Below are 25,354 nucleotides of genomic sequence, written 5' to 3'. Positions count from 1 at the left end.
ACAAGAAAAAATGGTGACCATATCGGCCGGTCGAAGCCAAAAGTCGACGGTGCCATGTCCCGTAAAAGTGATGAGCAAATGACTCTCAAAAGAGAAAATAGCAATCTTGTCTCTAGCAAAAAAGGCACAAAAGGCAACATGAATAGAACGCGTGCAATATTGCATGATTAAATATACCGGGCACATGCAGCTCAATAGCGCGGTGCGTTCACCAAGTCCGATCCTGCAGCGATCAACAGACAAAAACCGGGTCCGGTTCTGCCACACGAGACTATCCTATCTCCAGCCGGCAAGTGTCCATGAGCAAACTCCGTCACAAGCCCCAAACTTCGCTGGAACCGACCAAACTACCCGAGAACACGTCCACACTGACCCAACACTCACACCGATACCCAGACACCCCCCCCCCCATTCCCCCCCACCCACCCCCCCCCCATCCCCACAAACACACACTCACACACGCGCAAACTTGTCCTCCAACTTCTCCCCATTCGGCACGTCACGCCCTGAAGTTGCGAAGCGCCCTCCGAGCCGCGGCTGGCAACTCACTTGAACTTGTCGAGCACGCACACGGCACGTGGGTGGTTGGCGCAGGTATTGAGTGTGCACGCGCTTGAGTTCGGGCGCGCGGCTGAGGAAGACGTTTCCGGCGCGCTGCGGCCGGTCCTGCGCCGTGTTGCTGCTGCTCCAGCTCGGTCAGAAGACGGCTGTGCTCGGCGATCACCTCCTCCAGATTGCCCGTCAGCTGCCGGTACTCGGCCACCGAGAGCCTGCCGGGCGCGGCGGCGGCCGTCACGTGGCGGCGGTCCGTCCTGCGGGCCTCAGCCGGCGAGTACGTGCCTGGGCCGAGGCTGGGGTCGGGACGATCGTCTCGTGAGGTGGCCTCCCGTCAAAACGGGCCCAGGCTCCGCCCGGCGCCGAGGACAGCCCTGAGCTCGTGCCATCACGTGCAGCACCACGGCCGATCGCCCATACCGGTGCGCGCTCGGACGGTCGCCCCCCTGGCGCCAGCCCAGCCGAGACCGACCCGACCGCCGCCAGTGGGCTCCTGGGTCCGCCCCCCCCCCCCTCCCTCCTCGCGCGGACCCTCTCTCCCCTCCCTCCTCGCGTCGCAAAAGCAGGACGCGGTGACCGGCGAGAGCGGCGACTGGGACACAGGACACCTGCTCCTGGGCCGACATCCCCCGGAGATCCGAGCACCAACGGACACTCGAGCGCCGCGCTGAGCGAACCCTCACTCGGCTTCCGCAGCCGTCTCCTGTTTTCAATTAAAAACATCGAAGAAGTGCCAAGCACGTCCGCGCTGATACCTCCCCGATCTCAGGGGTCCGATCGCCCGCGCTGGTCGTCACATATAAAATACCCGTCCATTTCCGGCGGTCCGGGCCATGCTCGGATCTCCTCGGCCGATTCCACCACTTTCCCACGCCGCGTGGCGCTAGATAGATGGTAAATGGGGTTGTACCTGGTGCTCGCTGTCATGTGTTCAATTGGCCAAACCGGGCCCGAATCACTACGCCCCACATCGCGACGCGCCTGCTGCCCTTGGGTCCGACGAGACGCCGCACTAGACCACCCACGGACAATAATCGAGACGCTCGAACGGGGAAGGAACCCTATCGATCCGGAGCTCGGGCCGCCTGGACGCCCTCTGGCAGTCACGCCACTCGCTGCGGACCGACGCCGGCTGGGTAGGCCGGTCGCGCCGCCCTGGGGCCGCGGGACCGGGGCAGAAATATGGCGAGCCTTCGCGCTCTACCGGGCACAGTATTCAATATTAGCTGATCGCGCCGGTCGTAACCGCCTCGTTGCTCGAGCAACGCACGACAACGACGAGAGAGAGAGAAGAAAAAAAGAAAGAAAGAGAAAGAGAGGGGGAGAGAGAGAAAGAAAGAAAGAAAGAGAGGGAAGAGGGAGAGAGAGAGGGAAGAGAGAGAGAGAGAGAGAGAGAGAGAGAGAGAGAGAGAGAGAGAGAGAGGGGAGAGAGAGAGAGAGAAGAGGAGAGAGAGAGAGAGAGAGAGGGAGGAGGAGAGAGAGAGAGAGAGAGAGAGGAGAGCGAGGAGAGAGAGGCGAGGCAGAGGCAGAGGCAGAGGCAAGGCAGAGGCAGAGGCAGAGGCAGAGGCAGAGGCAGAGGCAGAGGCAGAGGCAGAGGCAGAGGCAGAGGCAGGCAGAGGCAGAGGCAGAGGAGAGGCAGAGAAGCAGAAGCAGAGGCAGAGGCAGAGGCAGAGGCAGAGGCAGAGGCAGAGGCAGAGGCGAGGCAGAGGCAGAGGCAGAGGCAGAGGCAGAGGCAGAGGCAGAGGCAGAGCAGAGGCAGAGGCAGAGGCAGAGGCAGCGGCAGAGGCAGAGGCAGAGGCAGAGGCAGCGGGCAGCGGCAGCGGCAGCGGCAGCGGCAGCGGCAGCGGCAGCGGCAGCGGCAGCGGCAGCGGCAGCGGCAGCGGCAGCGGCAGCGGCAGCGGCAGCGGCAGCGGCAGCGGCAGCGGCAGCGGCAGCGGCAGCGGGCAGCGGCAGCGGCAGCGGCAGCGACAGCGACAGCGGCAGCGACAACGGCAGCGGCAGCGAGATGAGAGTGACAGCGAGGCGAGAGCGAGGAGAAATACATATAAATACATATAGAAACAGCTAAACATACGTGGGGAAATGGGAACAATACAGAGGCGAATAGTCCGACGAGCGGCACTGTCGACCAATAGTCCTAGCACAGACGAGTGGCGTCCGTCTGCGCTACCCGGGGGCAAGCACACGCATAAAAAGTTAGACCCATGAGGTCAGACAGACATTGGCAATCATGAGTGGTCGGCACAAAGGACAGCAAACACATCCAGATGAATGCAGGGAAGAAGAGCAGAGGAGATGAGCTGTCATCGAGCGGACGCGGCATGGGGACGAAAATATTACTGACACATAACCACGCGAATAACTACAAACGCAAACACGCCGAACATCCGAGCAAATCGCCCACTGCGCAAAACGCTCAGGCCCCAGGCCTCAGCCGTGTCGCGCCGCAGAGGTGGACAGCGGGCCGCCACCAGCGGGTGGCCTGTCCGGACGGGCCGGGGTCGATCGGCGCCCACGTGAGGAATGGCGCGGAGGCGGCCGGCGGCGACGCCACACGCGTGGGAAAGGTCCCCGTAGCGAGCCACTTCCAAGGATCGGCTGTGTGATAGGATAGGTGAGGCCGGTTGCAGCCGTCACTGGGCTGAACCGTGCGCAGGCAAAGTCCTAATACAGGTACCGAACAGACCTTCATAGAAAATATCCATCCCATAAAGGAATCGACAAATGTGTGTATGTGTATATATATATATATATATATATATATATATATATACATATATATATATATATATATGTATATATATATATATATATATATATATATCTGTATATATAGATATATAGATATATATATATATATATATATATATATATATATATATATATATAGATCACAGGACACGCAAGCATGTAGCCTAGGTTAAACTCCTGTGCTTCTAAGACCGCCCTTAAAAGTGGATATTGAACTGTACCTAACGATTGTATTTGGCAGACTGTTCCACGCGACTGCAGCACGTTGCCGGAAGGCTCGCCGAAAGGAACACTTTCCAGGCAGCTCCAGGTGTCCCCGCTCCGAGGCACGAGTGACACGGCTGGAGGTCTCTCACCAGACCACGAGCATGTCGTGCACTATCCGACATCCGAACTCTTTGTTCATGGCCTTCCGTAATATCGGAGCGACATCCTCAATCGTGCGCGATAATATATATATATATATATATATATATATATATATATATATATATATATATATATATATGACGGCCCAAGGAATGAGCAAAAGCCGTACTAGAACCTGCTGCACTACCGGATGATTAACACGCCCAAGGTGGGAGCAGAGTCGGCGTCAGGACTCGCCGCCTCGTCTGGTTGAGGCACGGGACGGCCGTGTTCCGTCTGATTTCGGGTGACGTCATCGATAATGAAAAGGAGTCGTGGCTTCGACACTGTTGTCTGTGCTAGTGGCAAATGAATTTGAGGGTGAGGATGAATTTGATGCTGCTTTGAGGATGAGGATGCCAATGAATTTGAGGATGTTCTTCAACTGAGGCACAAAATGGTTGGATCTGGCGGACGAATTCCCTTAGCTAGTATTCCGGCTTCTCCAGATCGACGAAAGCCTGTGGCTACTGACTAAGGAAGCTATAGTTGATGAATGGGGGGGGGGGGGGGACAATGACGACTATTCACCTTACCGTGAGTTTCCGCGGTGTGTAAGACTTTTCAATCATATTACAGACAAGTGTGTCAGTGATGTCAAACAGTCATCAAATGATTAAAGTGGGGTGAAATGGGCTTACACAGAGGTTAAATGAGGTTACATCACATTTGTATGCACGCACCATCGAGCCAGTCGAGCTGACAACATTCGTCTGACCCGTCTCGACCAAGCTGGATACATTTTCATTTTCGGCATTGCTGCCCCCCCCCCCCCCTTCCCATTCTAAACAAAGTCATTACCCGGCGGCTAAGTGACACACTAGCTAGATGTCATGGTCATCAAAAGTGTGTAAAGAAGATAGTGACAGAGCGCTAAACGCTTTGTTTCAAGCATTCAAACCGATGTTAATATCCATTTCTATAATCCCTTGCTTACGCACCGAAAACCCAAAATGATTTGAAATCACTGTCCTTTAATCTCTTAGCACACTCCCAAACATGCGTAACTTTCGACACAACAGAAATTATTCGAGTTTCGAATTTGAATTCGAACCGAAGAACCAGACTAGCCGTGGGCAAGCATAATTTTCGAAAAATAAAAGCTGCCGTTCTGAGACAAAACAACGGCTAATGCCATATCGTAAAATGTCAACGCCAGAGAGCCGGCGTGGGTGCCAGACCGGGATAAAGGTCAGAGAGCGGCCAGTCGTCGCCGCGGCCCCTGTCCGGAGCAGAACTGGGCGGGCCAGGCGGTGATCTGGTGACCGGCAGCTGAGCAGGCTGCGCCGGGCAGCGCCGCCGCTGCCACCGATGACAAACGACGCCCGGGTCACCCGAAACCAGGCGAGCCGTGGCGGAGGAGATTTGGCTCGGAGGGGGGCACGGATGGCTGGCGGCGCGACCCGCGCGCGACTGAGCGCGCTGACGGGCAGCGCCAGTTCGACCGCGGCCACCTAGGTCAGACGGGGCGGACGACGTCACGGCCGGCCCGCGTCACGCGTCACGAGAACACGCCGACCCGGGATCTGCGAGGGCTCGCGTTCCGCCTTGGCGGCCGTTCCGCTATTGCTGGGGCCCTAGACGGGGGCCCTAGACGGGGGCCCTAGACGGGGGCCCTAGACGGGGGCCCTAGACGGGGGCCCTAGACTGGGGCCCTAGACACCCAACTACAACCCGCGGAGAGGGAGGGCACTGGCACCGCGCTGGGGCCCTAGACGCCCAACTACAACCCGCGGAGAGGGGAGGGCACTGGCACCGCCGTCCTCACGTGCGCACGCACGCACGCACGCACCAAGCTGATGCCTCGCGGCCGGGTAGGACACGTCCCTCCACCACTCACAGATCGGCCCTGCTCAGCGGGTGCAGGAAGTTCTTGACCAGGGTCTGCAGCTCGCCGATGTGCGCCCGCTCCGAGTCGATGATGTCTTTAAGCACCATGGAGCGGTAGACGCGCTGCTGGCTGACGAGCTCGGTCGGCGCGGCGGCCACCTGCGTGTCTGCGGACGGGTCAGCAGTCAGCTAAGTCGCGGGGAACAGATCAGAGGTCAGCCGGGATCGTGGGAGGAGGGTTAGAGGTCAGCTGGGTCGCGAGGAACGGGCTAGAGGCCAAGTGGGGTCGTGGGGGACACGTCAGAGGTCAGCTGGGGTCGCAGGGGACGGGTTAGAGGTCAGCTGGGGTCGCGGGGACGGTCAGTTGGTCGGTGGTCAGATGGAGTCGCAGTGACAGGCTAGGGTCGCAGGGTACAGATCAGAGGTCAGTTGAGATCCGCTGGGGTCATAGGGGACGGGTCAGGGGTCAGATGGGTGAGCGTATCAAACAGTGTCACAGACGAATAACTTGGGCAGTAGTGGGAAGGAATGCAAATGGTCTCAACAGGGAGACGGCCTGGACACGCCGCGGGTAATCATGTGAACAAGGTCAAGTTAGCACGGTCTGCACGGGGCCGTTGACCATGGGCAACGGCATGAACAGCGTGCCAGAGTCGCTGCACGATAACCCGAAGCAATGTCACGCGCTGCAAATCTGGGAAGGGAACGGAGCCGACGGTAGGCACTCGGTCCTCCGCCGTCACCAGGCGGGCGAGCGGCCGCCGACACGGAGAAGCCCCGTACCGGACGGGGCCCGCCAGCCGCTGGCGTCGTCAGCGCTGGATCCGAGCTACGGCCCCGCGCCACTGGCCACCAGACGGTGCGATGAATCAACCCGAGATGGAGCCGGAGGGGCCTTTATTAGCTTGGTAACGGCTCATTATTCAACCACCCGTGCTTGTGAACGACACATACCTATTTGCTTCGGCCTGAATGCTCATAGCACATGTGCATCATAATGTTCAGTATACATGCTGAAAGAAAAAACATCTCCATATTCTCTCCCAATACTCGACAAAGTGTACAGGTGGAGCAACCGTCCACGGCAAGAGACGCATTAATAGCTCTAGTCCACGGTCTCCAAGCCTCCGTGAAAACTTCTGAAACTGAAAAGGTTCAGTCCAAGCAGTCCCAGATATACGACAGTTCCGGCCCACCTACCCCGCAGCCGCCACCAAGGCTTCTGGTCCCATCATTTTGAAGGCACAGAAACGGCCCCGTTCACCCCAACCTCAAACGAACAAAACCTAGCGACGCATAAGACACGATTCCCAACACCGTAACCATACTTCTCGTCTTGTTGTCGTTGGCAGGACGTAAATGTTGGCAGAACACGTCTGTCCTCCGCAGCGGGTACTCCTGCCCCTGCGCGGCGGGTGCCCTTATCCGTGGACACGTCTGTCCTGCGCAGCGGGTACTCCTGCCCCTGAACATGCCTGCCCCTGCGCAACGGGTGGCCCTTGCCCGTGAACACGTTTGCCTTTGCGCAGCGGGTTCCCCTGCCCCTGAACACCCCTGTCCCTGCGCAGCGGGTACCACTGGACTTCTCAGCGTACATGAAGCCATTCGTCACACGGCAACAGCCCCTGAAGGGAATAGGGCGAGGCATTTGTGTGAAACGGAGCGTAACCTGTACGAAAAAGAACACCTTATGACATGCTTACTGATAAAGTTGCGTATTCGGGTTGAGAGGCTCCGCCTCCCCTTCCCCTCAACTTTGTCCCCCTCCCTCTGACTCACTTTGAAAGGGAAATCGACAAGTCCGGGGAGAAATTGGACGCCACGTGAAAAGGCAGGGTGTCGCAGGTTAGGTCACGTCAAGCCGCGGTCGCAGCACTCACCTGCGGCGGAGCATTCCTTGACGTAGTTGGAGGGGAACCAGCCGGTGGTGTGGTCCAGCGTTCCCTCCCACCAGTCGTCGTCGTCGTCGCGCTGCGTCACAGTGATCACGTCGCCCTTCTTGAAGGTCAGCTCGTCGTTGTTGGTGGCTCGGAAGGTGTAGAGCGCACGCACGAGCTGCGGCGCCTCGGCGGCCATGGCTGCGCTGCCTCCGCCGTCGACCGGAGCCCTGCGGCGCGGACGGCGCCGTCAGAGTCGGCCGCCGCCGCCGACGGCGCGCCGTATTTATAGCCGCGGCCGGCGCACCTGGCCAGCCGGCGCCGACGCAGCGTCACGGGCCAGACCGACGGCCAGTGGCGTCGCCGGCCAGGCGCCCGGGGGCGGGGGAGCGCGGAGGGGGGGGGGGCAGGCTGCGTGGTGGCAGCGCCGGGGAGTGAAGTGAGGTGGCGGCCTTGTCGTTTCGTGGCGCAGCGGGATACGGAAACAGGCGTCGTTTGATGCACGCTCACATGGATGGCTCAGGATCGAGTCTGGAAGCGATGCCAGCCGACAGTCTGCAGTAGACATGTCGATCAGTCGCGACGATCAGCAGGTGCAGTGAGCCCTAATTGTCCGAGTGATAGATCAAGCAGACGTAGTTCGGTTCGAAATGTCAGCCTTTCAAAGCGATTCATGAAATCCCGAGTACCTGTCCATGGGTGTAACCACTAGGCGAGGTGGTTCCAAAAATGCGGTTGGGCCGCAGCTGATTTCACCCGTAAAATGCACGCGTCTGACGTTTTCCAATGATGAACATACTTTCACGTCAGGCTGTTCCGTCAGATTCCAGCTGTATAACCCGCCCCACTCGCCCCCCCCCCCCCTCCCCTCCCCATCCCGATTTGCCCTCTGCTAATCTCAAATACGCCGTAACACTCACGGTAACTACATGGTAACTACCACATACAACTCGGATTCAAATGAATCATTTATCTTTCTCAGAGGCGCTGTGCAACATTGACGATAGTTTAACCAGTGCAGTGCACACTGAACACGCACTGAACTTAAAAAGATAGCAAAAGTCAAGCGGAAGTCATGCATGTACCCCAACCTTTGGCCACTGGAAGTCAAACATCGATATTTTATAGAAGTTACCAGCCATGGATCAGGTACCGACGAGGCTGTGGCTTCCGAATCAGCGGGCAGCCCGTCAGCCAGGCCACATATAGTTCGTACACAACATGTATCCAAGCCCACGCCCCAACCGGGCACGCAGTATGGAGCCGCTGAGGCGGTCAGTCTGGCCCATGGCACGTCACCACGCCGACGTCCCCAGCCGCAAGCCGCCAGATCAGGGGCTGGCCACAGCGCAGCTTCCCCTCAGGCGCACCATTTGGCAGAGGGTGATGGATCGCTCCGGCCGAGGCTATGAGACGCCACTCAAACGTCGCCGATGGGCCCACGTCACCGGCGGCCTGTCGCCATCTTTCGGTCTCCCGTAAACAACTTCGCCAGTCGTCTGCTGGCAGACTCTTTTATTACCAAAAAACCATGGCGAGTGATAAACAGACTGATACAATTAAAAGCAGGCCCACGCCCTCTTTGCATGCATCAGGGACAAGTTTGAACTCAACCAAACGCACGCAATGTCAGGAAAATAGTGGTGGCAATTACAGTTACGGTATGTGCAGAAACAGCGCTGCGTGCACGCACACGACGTCAAGCTTAGACGGAAGACTCGTCACCAAAGAAAGCCTGCTGACAAGCGTGTATTCCTCACCACGCACGCCACATGGGTTGAGGACTGCAGACCACTGTCCTCTCAAACTGCTCGGCACCAGCTGAGACCCCACATCAATCGTCCCCCAGCCCTCCGCGCAATCTTCTGGGCCAGGGCGGCACCGCTCACACAAAGTAAGCCGGCTTCTTCACTTGCATGCCGTGGTCGCCGAGCGCCTGGGTCAAGTCCTCCAGCGTCAGCACGTACTTCTTGTCCTTGGACTTCACCTTGGAGGGCAGGCTGGCCTGGCGCATCTTGTACAGCTGCAGCGCGTCGTTGGCCACGTCCGAGACGAACTTCTGCGCGGCGATGGCGATGAGCCGGACGAGCCGCGGGTCGTCCGTGTCCAGGCCGGCCTCGGCCAGATAGTGGGCCGTCACGGCGTCCGGCAGCGTCGGCTGCTGCTCCTCCAGCTGCGCCAGCACGTCCGAGAGCGCCGCACCCGCCGACGGCTGCGACATGGCTGCCGGCACACGCACCACAGCGTCTCACTGGAGGGCCGGCACGCGCGCCACGCACGCTCGCCGCGGATGATCCGCACGCCTCCGACAAACGGCGCTCGGCCAACTCAAAGCGGCCGTCCGGCAGCACATACGGCCTTCGCTGGGCGCAGCACTGCCTCTAACGCCCGGACCACACCGCCAGCACGCAACAGAAGTCGAGCCTCGAACGCCGCGGCGGTCGCGTCACACTCGGAGATGCTGACGCTGATGATGAGGATGTCGATGACGATAATTGGAATTTTAGGAAACGCCGGCTGCTATGGTCATTTTCGGCCACTCGGGGACGGGCGAGCGGCGGCGGCAGTCACGCGTCTCACTAGCGATACGTCCAAATGTGGGTGCTCCTGGAGCCCGAGGCTGGGCTCAGTGCTTTACTGGCATTTCGATCACTGTGACTGTTTAGCCAGCATTTGGTGTGATATAACCAAGTGTTAGAACAGATCACAATAAGATTAAGTGCTGAAGGAGGCTATAGGATGGTTGACCAACAATCCAAAACCGAGACAGAGGCCCGGCAAAGCTTCTGCAATACACAACACTGAGTGGGACGAACTGAGATCTGTGCAATCTGTGCTGTGGTGCAATAAACCCCACCAGCATCCTGGCAGTTGCAAACATCATAGGAAAATAGGACAGTAGATATAGTTTGCTCATCATGTCCTACACAGCTGAGCAGCTGGATATTTGTTACACATTTTCAGGCACTACAGGAAAGTCTGCGTGTACAACACGGAAATAAAGTGAAAGGAGTAATGATATGTCTTTGAAAGCAAAATGTTCAGGCATTGCTCAAACCCTACATTTCCTTTAGGCTGTTAGGGGAAATAAATATGCAAGGTCTTTAGGGAATCAAAGTCAACAAAGATTTGGTATTTTAAGATGCACGCATGCACGCTTGCATGCGTGCATCTCACGCTATATATATATATATATATATATATATATATATATATATATAAAGCATGTGTATGCTGGGGACAAAACCGCGGTCAACGCTGGCTGGCATCTGGTGGTCGCCTTATATTCGAATGTTTGACTCTGTGAGCAAGGTCCGCGGTCGCAAGTTCATCAAAAACACAACTTACTTAAAGAATACCATGTATATAACTACTGTAAGGTCATCTCAGTTCCCTTCTAACACTTGCCATGTCCTACATCGCACAAGCACTGTACCATCCAAAAAATTGAGTCAAAGAGTGACCGCCGTGAAATGCTTGTTAGCATTTTGAAGACATCGATGAAGCTCAACAGTGCTAATCTGAGAATAGTTTTGTTATCGTGCAGAAAAGCAGATGTTATTCCACATTTTGTAAACGACGTCACAGTTTCGGACGGCAAGATATTCGATGGAAGTAAAGCGATTCATAAGGAATGTACAGCGTTTCGTGCCAAGCCTCTTAACGAATCGATTAGAGACGCCCTTTGCGAGAAAACACATTTGGAACGTTGCCAGCCGAGGCATGAATTTGAATTGCGATAGATGGATGATAGTTTTCTTTGGATGAAAAGTTCGTGCAGGCAGATTTTGAAGTGACTATGGAGAATCACAAGCAGCGGCTGGAATACAAGTTCAATGCCTTCAGCACAATGCAGCCAGCATCCAGATCCATGATGAACAAGACAATTTTACCGATGATGATGTAGGACAATTATCAAGCTTTTCTCCTCGCAATGGACAAGAAGGCCACGAAGAGACAAGAAACCCAGCAAGTCAACCGACTAACAGTGATCATACAAGTACGAGAGCAACCAAACGCGCCACCAATCTATCAGCCGTGTCCCTGTCGCCTAGTGTCGTCAACTTACTCCCAAAAGGCCCAAAATTTGCCAGGACAAACATCATTATTGATGCAATTCTGCAAGAATCGAAAGCAAGGGTGAAGTGTTTAGTTTATGGTAAAAAAGAAGAGACTTCTCTCAATGTAACTTAACCACGCCTAACCCCTAAAACACCCTACTCGCGCTTCCTCCACCTGGCAACCGTAGGGGAGAACGTCTAGAAGATAGCTAACTTCCACATACTGCCACTGGTCTAACAGAACAACACCATACAGCCCAGATTAAGGAGAGCAGATTTCGGCCAAATTTTGCAGACTTAGTGAAAAAGGCCTCCAACGGCTTTGGGCCGAACTGAAGAACAGCTTAGGCCACTGAAACGAGTGCTTAACGTTTACAAAAGCCATCTTAAAACAAAGCCAAACACTAAGGAAAAGGAACGGAAAGCTTTGAAGTTGCTGACGATAAATAATTGATATCATTTATATCATAAATGAAGATATCATTGGTAACTGATAAATGCATAATTGTGAAATCGAAGAATAAACGCGTGGGGTTGGTTATCTTGAATTAAACAACGTACGTTGACAAGGTTAACAATATACTGCAAGATGAAAATAGCTACCACAAACTGCCCAAGAATCCAACACCAAAGACTGCAGCAAAAACCAAACACATTTTTAAACACCCCAAAAAATAAGCTTACGGATTCATTTGTGAAGGGCCTTCTACCCACCAACCCTAGAACAACAGTTCTCTATGGGCTACCAAATGACCACAAAGCAGTGGTACCCCTCCGGCCATTTACCCCTACCCCTACCCCTAGGTAGGTACCCCTATTGTGTCTGCTTGTTGTGTTCCGACTGAAAGGACGCCTTGGTGCTTAGATAGGATCTTAAATCAGCTTCTTACCTACATCCGGCTCATCTCAGAAACACAGACGAATACCTGACAAGGCTCAAATCAATCAGTTCCTTACACATCAGCTTTCACGGAACGCCAGTTTTCAGCATCGATGTTGTCAACCTACATGGCAGCATCCCACTAATGGAGGCTGTATCGGCGGTCACCGACCTCATTTGTCAACACAAGAATGATACTGCACTTGGTGGTCTCACACCTGTGGACATCACAGAACAACTTACACAGTCTCTAAAATAGCACCTTCAGATCTGACAATGACCACCACCAACAGCAACTCGGCATTGCCATGGGCAAATAGGTGGCACCTCCCGTTGCAATAATCTTTATGCACAAATTTCAACAACCTGCCACTAATAATGCAGGCCTAAAACCTGGTTTTACGTCAGATACATCGACGATTCCATGGGGGTCTGGACTCGCTCTCACGATGGGCTGCTGGACTTTATCAAATACCTAAATTCTCTCCATAACAGCTTCAAGTTTACCTTAGAAGACACACATACGTCCAGATGGCTTGTATTTCTGGATACACCCGTGACGGTCCGTCAAAACTTCAAATTTTCAACAGAACTCTTCATCGAGCCTGACCATCCCGGGGTCATCATCCATGACACAGCCCATCCTATGTCGACAAAAAAAGGTTGTCATTTGTTCAGAACTTTAACGTGTCGTCAAATACATTCAAATATTGCTGCAAATGACTACCCATGTCAAAAAATACCAAATCCGTTTGAAGAAAATAGGCTAATGGAAACAGCTTCTGCGTCGCCTTCACCGAGAAGCCGCACCACATCGACTGGAAAAACAATGCTACGATAAACAAAACCAGCAGGAACGTCATCACCAACAAGAGCATCGTCAACATTGGCAAGCGCATCATCGACATCGACAGGATCAAGGCCTGCGTGGCTATCTTACAGTACCAGATGTTGATGAAGCTTTGTATGCGAAGATGAAATCAGTTGTCAAAAAATACAATATCAATATTCATTTGGCACGACAAAACCAACATACTTTGAACCACAATCTAGTTCAGTCAGCTTTCTCACCTCTTTGTCCCTCTGGCAATAGAATTTGTAATCTGTGTATGTCCGGTTTAAAAGGTACATGTTTGATGTATCATGTAGTGTTCTGTGTAATATGTTTGACATGTGAGGGCAGGGGTGAAAGCATATTGTATGTTGGTGCACCAAAAAGACCCATTTGGCCATGGTCTACAGGCACATCTTAGAAGCAACGACAAAACTCTTGAGACTCCCATCGGCAATCATGTTCTTTCTGCGCAATGAAACTATGAGATTTGGCATTAGGAGGACCCACTGGCTGTTCAAATTTTGCAGAAAACAAAGACCACCCCATCACAAAATTTGGAGACCAATCCACATATGCAAACTGCAACCCCCACTAAATACAAATACTCATCCCACAGATCCTAGCTTTTCCCTGTACACAGCTAATGTACTCTGTCATATTTGATTTATTGTAATCTTGTTTGGCCAAAGTGCAGGAAATGTGTGCCATCTTACCATGTGTATGCTGGGGAAAAAGCTGCACTCAATGCTGGCTGGCATGTGGTGACCACCTTATATTTGAATATTTGACTCTGTGACCAAAGGCTGGGACCAAAAACTCATAAAAATACAACTTAGTTAACACATGTCATGTGTATAATTATTGTAAGGTCATCTTAATTCCCTTTTAATACCTGCCATGCCTTGCATCCCACAAGTGCTGAAACATCTACAAATTAATGAGGGCAGTCTTGTAGATTGTATGGTGGCTGGGGGTATGGTAAGGATAGTTTAAAGGAAATCAAGGTTAATAAACCAGCCGGACCTGACCAGATATATGGTAGAGTGCTGAATGAATGCTGGTACTTAAGCTCGTCCTTTTATGTTAATATTCAATATGTCATGCCATGTCATTGGGGCTTTATGACACACTCAGCTGCTGAAGCTATATGGCGTGGCCTGCTTCTCGCCCTGGCAGGAAGGGCGGGCACCATGGGGAATCAAACCCTGTACCTCTGGTCTCCCATACATGCAGTGGCTATCACAGATGCATTAACCACTACACTATGGCACCCCCATCAATATTCAATAGGTCATTGATTCTTTCATGAGTATCTGGGGACTGGTGCAATGCCAATGTAGTACTGATATTTAAGAAGGGGACCAAAAAAGTGTCAGCAACTACAGAAGTGTGAGCATTAATTCACTCCTATGTAAGATCCCAGAAAAATGCATCAAGGCTAGCATTTAGTCACACTTAGATGGGCATAAGCTGATAACTGGTAGTTAGTGTGGTTTTACTTCTGGTAGGTCCTGTTCGGCAAATCTTTTCATTTATGGGGCATGTTACTAGTCAGATAGATGAAGGTAATAGTTTAAATGTTGCTTAGACCAGATCAAGGATGAAAAGGACATGTGGATTTTCATTTCCAGGGATTTAAATGCTGAAAAGCCATGTGGGGCTGCTAGGAGCAAGAGCATTGAATGCTGGGACTTTTTATGGGAATGTCCATTGCAGGAGTAGGAATGCTGTCAATAAGTTGTACTTTGCTTATGTCGGACCACACCTAGAGTATTGTGTACAGGATTGGTCTCCATGTTTCCAAAAATATATAGGCTGGAAAGAGAGCAGCAAAAAGCAACTAGGATGAGAAATAGGATTGACAACTTAGAATGAGGAAAGGCTTAGACCCTCAGGGTTTATATTCCCTACAGCATCATGAATTTAGAGGGCATCTCAAAGAGGTATTTAAGATTATGAAACAGATAGGCACCCTAGATCTACATGCAGCACTGAAAGTTAGGCAGAGGTTTAGAGGAAACTAGCTGCATTTAGCAAGAGGTAGGAGAGAAGATATACAGGGGCAGATGTCACTTAGTCAACAAGCAGTGAATCATCAGAACTGACTGTCTAACAAGTTGTGGAAGTCCCTCACTGGTATCATTTAAAAACAGTCTGAACAAGCTCTATTGGTCTAAAGATCCCATTTAGAGCTAAATTCAGGCTGGGCCAGTAGTGAAATTATTTTTGAGGGTGCGTGTGAAGCCTGTGGTAGGCCGTACTTGGTGGTCCCTGCGGCTCTTACTGGCCAGAGGACTTTGTCTTTATGCAACAAGCACTTCCCAGTGTCGGTGATCCAAAAAAATGCATCATATTAAAACAATGGACTAAATTTTTCTAAAACATGAAAAATGTGGTTCCTAACAAAATGCCTAAAATACAACCTGGAGAGTAAAGTAGGAGATGTGCATTCCATACATTAAGCAATGTAGCATGAGCTTATTTGATGCATCTGCATCTGTTTTAGGGTGGTATTTGTGTAATGCCAGTTGTAAATGGCAATGCAGTGATATCTGTCTAATATTTTTAGAGAACACAAACCTATGACAGCAATAGTCAATAATTTGCTTCATTGCACATGTATCATGAGTATATTTTGCTTCCAATTGTGTATACATTTCAAATTAACCCTAATCACTTAGATACGTCACATACATACACTGAACTTGCTGCTGGGACGTCGCCACTGATATCACGGTGTAGGTGTACTTTCCTACCTAACGTTAGAAAAATCATAGCACACTATTCGTCTATCGTAAATAATCTCAAAACACGTAGAATCACGCTCCTACCTTCGAATTTCAATAACTACGATGGCGAGCTCCCGAGCGCCCCACACACCGCACCGCCCGGACTCCCCAGCGTCGTTTCTGCGCTGCCGTTGCGTAAACAAAATATTTCTGCTTATCGAGAACTATTCAAAATGTATGGGACCAAGGTAAATCAGTCGTCGTGTTTATAGCGGAACATATCGTAAATAATCTCACAACAGGTAGAATCATGCTCCTACCTTCGAATTTTAATAAACACGACAGCGAACTCCCGAGCGCCGCACGCACCGCACCGCACCGCCTCGACTCCCAAACGCCGTTTCTGTGTTGATGCGAAGTGCAATATTTCTGCTTATCAAGAACCACAAAAAATGTACAGGACCAGGGTAACAATCATCAAGCGGTGAAAATCGCTTCTTATCGCGTTTAGGTACACTTATGAAACACACAGGCCAGGATAGTCCAGCACACATCCTAAACTAGCCTAACCAAACCTACTGTAATCTAACCTAACCTAACCTAACCTAACCTAACCTAACCTAACCTAACCTAACCTAACCTAACCTAACCTAACCTAACCTAACCTAACCTAACCTAACCTAGCCTAACCTAACCTAACTAACCCAACCTAACCTAACCTTCCTTACTGCCTAAGCCTAACCTAACCTAACCTAACCTAACCTAACCTAACCTAACCTACCTAACCTAACCTAACCGAACCTAACCTAACCTAACCTAACCTAACCTAACCTAACCTAACCTAACCTAACCTAACCTAACCTAACCTAACCTAACCTAACCTAACCTAACCTACCTAACCTAACCTAACCTAACCTAACCTAACCTAACCTAACCTAACCTAACCTAACCTAACCCAACCTAACCTCCCCACCTGATATCCCCTTCAACCCAGTGTCCCAATGGCATCCATGTTCCATGTCATATATAGGTGCCATAGGCACGGCATGGCATATATATATATAGGTGGCATAGGCATATATAGGTGCCATGCCATATAGTGAGCTTCTATTTAGCCGCCCTGCTCTCATTTTGCTTAACATTTCCCACCCAATCCCCCTGCAACCCATCCTCCGGTGTTGGCGTCGAGGATCAAATTTCATGGATTCTTCTTACCTTGGCCAGGTACATTTTTATGGTTATTGATGCTGCTTGATGCACAGTAATGTTGTGACAGCTCCCAGTAATGGCGCGGGCAAGGTCACTGAGGCGCTGGTGTCGCGGCTGCTGTGTGTGTGCGGCGCTCTGCAGCTCGCTATCATAATTATTAAAAAATCTGAAGGTAAGAGCATGAATCTACCTGTTTTGTGATTATTTACGATGTCCTGCCTTAAACACGACGAATGGTGTACAATGATTTTTTCTAACGTTAGGTAGGAAAGTATGCCCTGACCCAACAGGGTAAACTTCACCAAACCTGGTTTGGAATTTTCTGCATTATGTGTGGCCAGTCACAGTGCAAGTCAAGTCTGGATTTGAACTATATTGAGATAATGGAGGCAACCGCAACATGAAGGAGGGCATTCCATTTGCTGACCACTGCAGTGTTGCTGGCCTTTCCTATGACCCACATCACTATCTGAGGCTAGGTTAGCTTTCAGGCGTGGCCCCTAGGCCTGGAGGGAATTGGGGGTGGGAGACGTTAATAAGGCAGGTTGTCTTCATTAAACTTTTCCCACCCTGGTAAGAACTTCTCGCGCAGTAAACAAAAGGTCTGGAATGGTCTCGTAATCCCCTGTGGTCTAGGACCCGCAACACGGACTGTGAGACATCCTGCTTAACTAACATCTCACTGCAACTCACTCACCTAAATGGAACGCGCGCCCTTCACTGCGCTAATAAACAGGAGCTTGCTCCAGTGCCCAATCGCCCCCCTCCCGAACGCAATACTTCACGTATGTCCGCGCCCTGCCGTCCACTCACACCCAGCGAGCGAGCGAATAATTGCTTCCAATTCGCTCGACTTTTCCTGAAGAAATATCTCAAGGTAAACCTGAGAGTTCTAGCCGACTGGGATTCAAATCACAATGCTGCCAGTGTAAAGTGATAGATGCTACCAAATATGAAGGCATGCGCATGACGTTTTTTCAACCTCTGAGAAGGCAAAAATGCCACAGAGTTGTTTCAGAAACCCAAACAAATGATGCAACGGAGGTCTTTGGGCCAAAACGATGCTAAACGTGACTGCATCCCCCAGTGTGCAGAGGGCGGGCAGGGCGGGTGAGGAAGAAGCTCTTTTTGGGGGGGGGGGGGGGGCTCACTCGGCTCACAGAGGGCAGGCAAGGGGCGCATGCCTCTCCTTAGGCTCCGATTTGAGGGCCCGAAGGGCCCGAAAGGTCAGCCAGAGGTCTCATTCAGGATCACCGGCCCGCAGGGCCGGGCATTCCAACGCCAGCCAAAGAGCCCTGCACGCCGATCAGCGGCTCACTGCGTTGATACGGGCCTACATTTCTGTCAGACACCACCAGTAACGCCCAGTTGGCTCCGTGGCGCCGTGGGCCTAAAGGCCCATTTTTCAAGCAGAGGCAGAGCCGGGGCCTCACAGCGCCTAACAGGAGCCCTGTGTTGGCAAGAGACCTTGAGCCGGCCTGAGGCAGTGTTCGAGGTGGCCCAAAGAGCCTAGAAGGCCCACCGGTTTCGACGATCAAGGGCCCGATTGGAGGGTCTAAAGGCATGAAGGGCTGGTCGGAGTATTATTCAGGGTTCTCGACCTGCAAAGACGGACCCTCAGAAAACAGCCAGAGGGCTCTTCGCACCGATCGGGGACCCCTGAGCCGATATGGGCCTACATGTCGGCCAGGTACCACCGTATCACATAGTGGGTTCCGTGTCAGTATGGGCCTGAGGACCCACTTTCCAATCAGCTATAAAGCCAGGGGCGTGGTGGTGGTGATTTGGGCTTTGGGGCGCACCGACTACATTGGTCACATGGCGCCTGTAACCTACCTTTTATTTAACAGATGCGTGAAAAAAGCGAGGAGGTAAGGCTACGCCTGATATATGACATGGAATTGTATGCCTTCAAAACAACAAAAAAATTGAACGTCATTTACTAGACTTGATTCGTCTCCCAACATAGCATAGAGCGTTTGGCGCACGGACCCAGATCCAAAATGGCGCATGCGTTTCGATGCGAGGTGGGCACAATCTATTAGGACATGTTGGACGGTGTAATGATCCCCGCAGCCAGGACATCGCGGTTCGTCTTCCCCATGTAACAGGTATCGGTGAGCTGCGCATGTGTGTCCTATTCTCAGGCGGCATAGAGTCACTTCATCCCGCCTCACCTTACAACAACTGGACGCTCATGGTCCCAACCGGGGCTTTATCTCTTTCAGTTTATTGGCCGCACGCCCGTCCCAGTTAGGTTGCCGCTGCTTCAGCATGAATGCAGATACTACTGCATAGGTCGTTAACTGGGACTGGCACAGTAGGAATGCTAGATACATGTGTGGCACGTCTTGCCGCGGCATGAGCTACTTCATTGCTCGATATGCCAACGTGGCTCGGCATCCAGCAGAACACCACCTGCTTCCCGGGTTGGGACAGTGTGGTAAGAAGAGTTAAAATGTTCTGAGCGATGGGATGTGATGAATCCAAATCCTGCAGTGCCATGAGGCTACTAAGAGAGTCCGATAAAACTAGGTGTTGATCGTCACTGTCAACTTCTATTAAATGTAGCGCTTTGAGAATGGTTTTTAGCTCGGATGTGAAGACCGATGCGTGACCAGGCAAAGCAAAAGACCGTGTAACAGGACCTTGAACAAAAGCACATCCAACACCGGCATCCGCTTTCGAACAGTCCGTGTAGGTCTTCTTGTGATCCGGGTATGACGCAATCAACTCCAGAGACCTCAGCCGAAACTCATCCGGGGACACCTGCCTCTTCTCAAAATGGGAAAGTGAGACATCTACATAGAGCTCCCAGGGAGAGGTCTCGGGAATTTCCCAACGAATCACATGCCGTGTGCGAATACCACACTCCTGCAAAAGTACGAAAATCCTTACACAGAAAGGTGCAATCTGATGTACTCTCCCAGTCAGAAACACTCGTATTGTTCTGCGCGAGAAGACCCACTTGCATGTTGGGTGATCGGGGAACTGCGCCAACTTACAGGTGCATCTCATGCCCAGTACCTTTCTCCTAGTGGACAAAGGGCGCCCGTGGGCCTCAACAAGGAGGCTCGCTGTCAGAGAGGTCCTGAATGCACCTGCTGCGATGCGTAAGGCAGTTTGATGTATCGTGTTTAAGGAGCGCTTTACTGACTCACAAGCGCCGTCATAAACAAAAGAAGCATAGTCGAGCTTCGATCTGACAAGAGCGATAGAAGAGCAAGAGCGTTTTCCTGTCCGCACTATATGACGTGCGTGCAATGCACTTCAGGACATTCAGGGTTTTAAAACACTTGGCTCGCAACGCCTTTATATGGTATTTGTAAGTAAGGCGGCGATCCAATTGCACGCCCAGGAAACGGACCACGGGCTCAAATGGGATCGCTTCGCCATACAGTCGGATCGCTACATCCTGGCAGCGACCACGACGGCGACAAAAGTGCACACTCGCCGTTTTGAATGTGGAGAAACGAAAACCATTCAGCGTGGCCCACCTCTCCAGACGTGCTACAGCTAGTTGCAACTGACGCTCCACAGCTGAGGTCAGAGAAGCGCTGCACCAGATTGCAAAATCGTCGACGAACAACGAGTGACCGATGGACTGAGGCAATGCATCTCCGACGTCATTGATCATGAGCGCAAAAAGCGCGACAGCTTAAAACGCCACCTTGTGGCACACCGCTCCGTTGTAAGAAACGATCAAAAACCTGATAACCAACACGGACACGAAAAAACGTCCCGCTAAGAAGTGCTGTAAAGAATAGCTCATGTTGCCACGAATACCGTGCTTCAAAGCCTTCATAAGTATACCATGTCGCCATGTGGTATCGTAATCGCCCTTTATGTCAAAGAAGACAGGTTCCACATGGCGACGCTATTTAAAAGCAGCACGGACAACAGCATCCAAGGTAAGAAGATGGTTCAGCGTGCTACGATGTTTCCTAAAACCACACTGAGAATCAGTCAAACTGGCATGTTTCTCTAAAAACCACGAAAGACGACCATTGACGAGTCTCTCCTTGCACAGTAAAGATGTAAGAGAGATGGGCCTGCAGTGAAGCGGATCTTTGCCGCCCTTACCTGGCTTTAAAAGGGGCACCACAACAGCTTCTCGCCAAATGTTCGGAAATTCACCTCGTTCCCACAGACGATTAAAATTGGCTAAAAGAACGTCCAGTACGCGGATGGGTAAATGTCGAATCATGTCGTTATGTATCTCGTCAGGACCCTCTGATACGCTCCGAAGCCTGCTAACAGCTGCCCTCAGTTCCACCATTGTAAATGGTTCGTTGTAGGCAAGGTGCACAGAGGTGGAAAAGTCCACTGGACTTGCCTAACAACGCGCCTTATCACGCAGGAATTGGGGATCAACGCTACCGCCTCTATACCGTTCCGCAAGCGCACGATCGATCTCGTCAGCATTGGCGACGTCAGCGGGGTGTAAAATGTCCTGTCCACCAACCTCAAGAACCGGTAGAGGAACCGCGGAAAGCTGGCCGGAGACACGCTTAATCTGCGACCATACTTGCGACGTATGGGTGAAACGATTTAGGCGTCCCACGTACTCTTGCCAGGAGACGTGCTTTGCCTCCCGGATGGTGCGCGGGGCCAAAGCTCTCGCCTTCCTAAATGCGATTAAATTATCGGTTGTGGCGTGGTGGCCAAAGGCCCGAAAGACCCGCCTACGTGCCCGGATAACAGCTCGGCACTCTTCGGTCCACCACGGCACCGGCGTGCGACGAGGAACCTCAGATGTATTTGGGATGCTTGCGTTCGCTGTACGTAAAAGCGCGGACGTGAAGTGTTCGATCGAGTAGTTTGCACCATCCACGGCCTGTGCACCAAAGTCTGTTTCTAGCTGAGACTCAATCTCACCCCAATCTGCTTTTTTGAGATTCCATCGTCGTGGTCGAGGGCCGAGGACCGCCCGGTCACAGCATTCCAACCACACTGGGAAGCGGTCGGCTATAGTCCACGTAAAAAGCTCCGCGAGCTGCGGACTCACCAGGCTTAGGTTCAAAATCGACGTCTGACCTGCCGGTAATGTAAAATGCGTCCGAGATCGGCCGTATTCAAAAGCACAGAGCGGCCCCTTGTGAATAAATTGCTCTAAAGAACGTCCCCGTGCGCTGCTGTCATCACAACCACAAGCGGTAAGGTGTGCGTTAAAATCTCCCAAGATAACCAAAGGCGGAGGGAGCTCTGCCATCAACTGTCTGAGCTGCACCAATGGAAAACTGAGCCCCGGCGGCAAAGACACCGAGCACAGGGTTACAAGATGATTATTAAAATGTACACGTGCAGCAACAGCTTGGAGCGAGGTTTGCAGCCTCAGCTGCTGCGCAGGCACACTGTGGTGCATTGCCAACAGCATACCACCGTGCGCCACAGTGTCTGATAGCACATCTTTTCTAAATATTGGAGCAGGGAGCTCGCGTGCTGGCAGGGTCGTTACGCCCTGAGAGGAACAGCTTGCGCTGTCCACCCGTTACCGGAGCTGGGACCCGAGGGGGCGCTAGTCCCCTACATCGACCGAGGCCGGTGCCCTTGCGGGGATAAAGCCAGGGGCAGTGGTTTGCACTGGTCTGGGGCTTTGTATCTGTCAGGGGCCCACAGCGCCTTACAGAGGGTCCTGTGCTCGCAAGGGCCACAACCCGACCAAGGGAAGTGTTCGATGAGGCTAGAAGAGGGGTCTGGGCGGCACACCAGAACCGACGATCAAAGGCCCCGTTGGAGGGCATAAGAAACCGAAGGACTGGCTTTAGGTCACATTAGGTCACACACATTTAGGACTGGCTTTAGGGTCGTGGCCTGAAATATCAGTCAGAGGTCCTCTTGCACTCTTGCACTCCTGAGACGATGCGGGTGTCTACGTCGGTCAGAGGCCAAGAACACCTAACATTCGGTTCCATGCCCTTCTCAGCCCTTGAGACCCGTTTCCCAGGCAGAAACGAGGCTGGAGTCAGTGAATTTCAGTGTTCGGAGTCCTTGACATAATGAGAGGCTCCTGTGTCGGTTAGGGGCACAGTGCCGAACAATGATCCTGTGGCGGCTAGTGACCCCGAGTCGGAGCGGTGTTTGAGGGGTCCCGAGAAGAGGCCAAAGAGTCTCTCGAGACAAAAGATCAAGGGCCCGACAGGATGGCTAAAGGGTCTGAAGGGCCGGCTGTAGGTCACATTCACGACCCCCGCCCATAGGGCCGTGATTTTAAATGTCAGTGTGATGATCTCTTGCACCGATAGGGACCCCTGAGAAATAGTGTTCCTCTTTTTCGGCCAGAGATCACCAATAACAAACAGTCGGCTCCATGTTGGTCTGAACTGTGGGGGCCCATTGCCAAAGTAGGAACAAGGTCGGGTCTGCGATTTACGTTGGTCGGGCTCCTGCATCGTTCAGAGGCCAACATTGCGTAACAGGGCACCGTGGTCCTCCTTTGTCAAAAAGGGGCCTTGAATCGGTCAGCGGATTTGCTCAGCAGCAACGGGGACGGAAGCCCGAATGAAAGAGGGTCTCCTGCGTTGGTCGGGGCCCTCTGAAATTTAAGGAAAATATAAGAACTTACGATGACTGCTCACACTAAGGTAAAAGAAGAGGTCTGTGCCCGTCAAGGCCCCAGTACCAAATGGTGAGACCTGCAACCCTATTGCAGCAAGGGCCCGTTAAACCTAACTGGAGCCTATGTGCAAATTACTTGACAACCTGCTGCGAGCAGATGTTGTTGGTTAAGGACGATTCACGCGTCGGTCCGGGATCAGATATGCTGATCAGAAGGCCTGCCACGTTAGGAAGCGGACCAGTGTGATGTGATGCATCCCTCTAACGGCCTTCGGATCGGCCAGGGGATGCCACCCCGTGTCGCCAGAACGATGACCTGAAAACACACCACGGTGGGACAGGACGGCCTTTCAGCCCTTGACCGGGGACAGTAATACACCCCGTGGTGTATTACTGTCCTCGGTACTCGATGGGCTCCTTGACAGGAAAGAACTAACGTATATCCTTGATGATGATGATTTGGGCTTTGGGTGCTCCGACTACGATGATCACATGGCGTCCATAACTTACTTTTTATTTAACAGATGCGTCAAAAAGCGAGGAGACAAGATTGCGTCCGAAACATGGCAGGGAATCGCATGTCTTAAAGAAAATTAAAAATATGACCGCCCTTTACTAAGCTCGAGCCGTCTGTCAAGATGCCATAGAGCGTTTGACGCACGGAAGCTGATCCAAAATGGTGCATGCGTTCCGAAACGAGATGGGCACAATCTATCAACACATATCGTACGGTGTAGCGATCTCTACAGCGAGGGTATCACGGTTGGTCTCCCTCACAAACCAGGTATCGGTGAATTGCGTATGTATGCCCTATTCTCAGGCGGCGTAGCGTTACTTCATCTCGTCTCACCTTACGACAGCTGGACGCCCATGGTCCCAACAGGGGCTTTATCTCTCTCAGTTTCTTGGCGGCATGCGCACCTCAATTCACTCGCCCCTGTTTACACATGAATGCCGACACTACTGCATTGAGGTCGTTAGCAGGGACTGTCATACTGGGGATGTGAGCTGTACGTGTGTGACACGTCTTGCTACGGCATCAGCAAGTAGCTGATTCTGTACATGCCGATGCTGATGCAGCTACAGCAACGATGGGATGTGATGAATCCAAATCCTCCAATGCCGTAAGACTACTAAGAGAGTCCGATGAAATTAAGTGCTGATCGCCACTATCAACTTCTATGAAATAAAGTGCTTTAAGAATGGTTACTAGCTCGGATGTGTAGACCGATGCGCGACCGGGCAAAGCAGAAGACCGCGTGACAGGACCCTGTACAGAAGCACATCCAACAACGCTATCCGCTTTCGATCCATCCGTGTGCTTCAAGATTGTCAAAATTGAATTATTTCGTCCTTCTCATTGTAATCGAACAGTGCTTAGCACGCGGGATGAATCTAGACGGGAGAGGAGTATGGGGACAGTACCACCCACCCAACCCCACTTATGAGGTTTCGGTAGCTCTTCCTGGCACCGAAATGGCTTGGTGGAGGAGTACGGAAACGTTCATTTCGGGACTACAGGCCTTGATTTTCGAGAGAAACCGAATTTCAGGGGCAACGCAAAGGGTCCCAAATCTTCATTTTCCCGATGTACCGAATTCCGAGGGGCACAAAGTATCCGGTCCGTATCCAATTGGCGAAATCCTGGATCGGACCATTTG

General features: G+C 52.2%; 1 pseudogene; it reads right to left on the bottom strand.

Annotated features, from left to right (window-relative positions):
* LOC119100238 (rho guanine nucleotide exchange factor 7-like) overlaps positions 1-17,943 on the bottom strand; it is a 37,183-nt pseudogene extending 19,240 nt beyond the window's left edge.
* Between the last annotated feature and the right edge of the window lie 7,411 nt (positions 17,944-25,354).

Source organism: Pollicipes pollicipes, unplaced genomic scaffold (assembly GCF_011947565.3).
Source record: "Pollicipes pollicipes isolate AB1234 unplaced genomic scaffold, Ppol_2.1 Scaffold_4881;HRSCAF=5763_pilon_pilon_pilon, whole genome shotgun sequence".
Taxonomy (NCBI): domain Eukaryota; kingdom Metazoa; phylum Arthropoda; class Thecostraca; order Pollicipedomorpha; family Pollicipedidae; genus Pollicipes; species Pollicipes pollicipes.
The sequence above is the reverse complement of the archived record's forward strand: the minus strand, read 5'-3'. Positions and strand labels throughout refer to the sequence as shown.